Genomic DNA, 317 nt, shown 5'->3' with positions numbered 1-317 from the left:
GGGGTGTTTTTTTTTTTTTTTTCACGCGTGCAAAAAATAAACACTTTTGGGGCGGGGGGCGGGGGCGTGGGGGGGGGGGGGGAGAGCGTAGCGCTCAGCGTGTGTGAGGGCTGGCCAGTATTGTACGCGCATGTGGGGGCTGGGGTGTGCACATATGCTGGCAATATGTGTGCATCTGTGCACACGGAAGGGTAGTTTGGGTGTAGGCATGTGCGCTGGTAGAGTGTGTGTTTGCACATATGCATATGTGCATGTATGCATATGTGCTGCTACCTCTGTGTGGGTGTGTAGATGCGCAGAGGCTGATGCCTTTGTGC

At 54.9% G+C, this 317-nt stretch overlaps 1 protein-coding gene across 1 annotated transcript in view; it reads right to left on the bottom strand.

Annotated features, from left to right (window-relative positions):
• Nucleotides 1-317, bottom strand: part of MVD (mevalonate diphosphate decarboxylase) — a gene marked incomplete at its 5' end in the record, with an annotated part of 10,754 nt that overhangs the window by 745 nt on the left and 9,692 nt on the right. The gene's annotated exons all lie outside the window — the stretch shown is intronic.

This window comes from Aptenodytes forsteri, unplaced genomic scaffold (genome assembly GCF_000699145.1).
Source record: "Aptenodytes forsteri isolate BGI_AS27 unplaced genomic scaffold, ASM69914v1 Scaffold50, whole genome shotgun sequence".
Lineage (NCBI taxonomy): Eukaryota > Metazoa > Chordata > Aves > Sphenisciformes > Spheniscidae > Aptenodytes > Aptenodytes forsteri.
The sequence above is the reverse complement of the archived record's forward strand: the minus strand, read 5'-3'. Positions and strand labels throughout refer to the sequence as shown.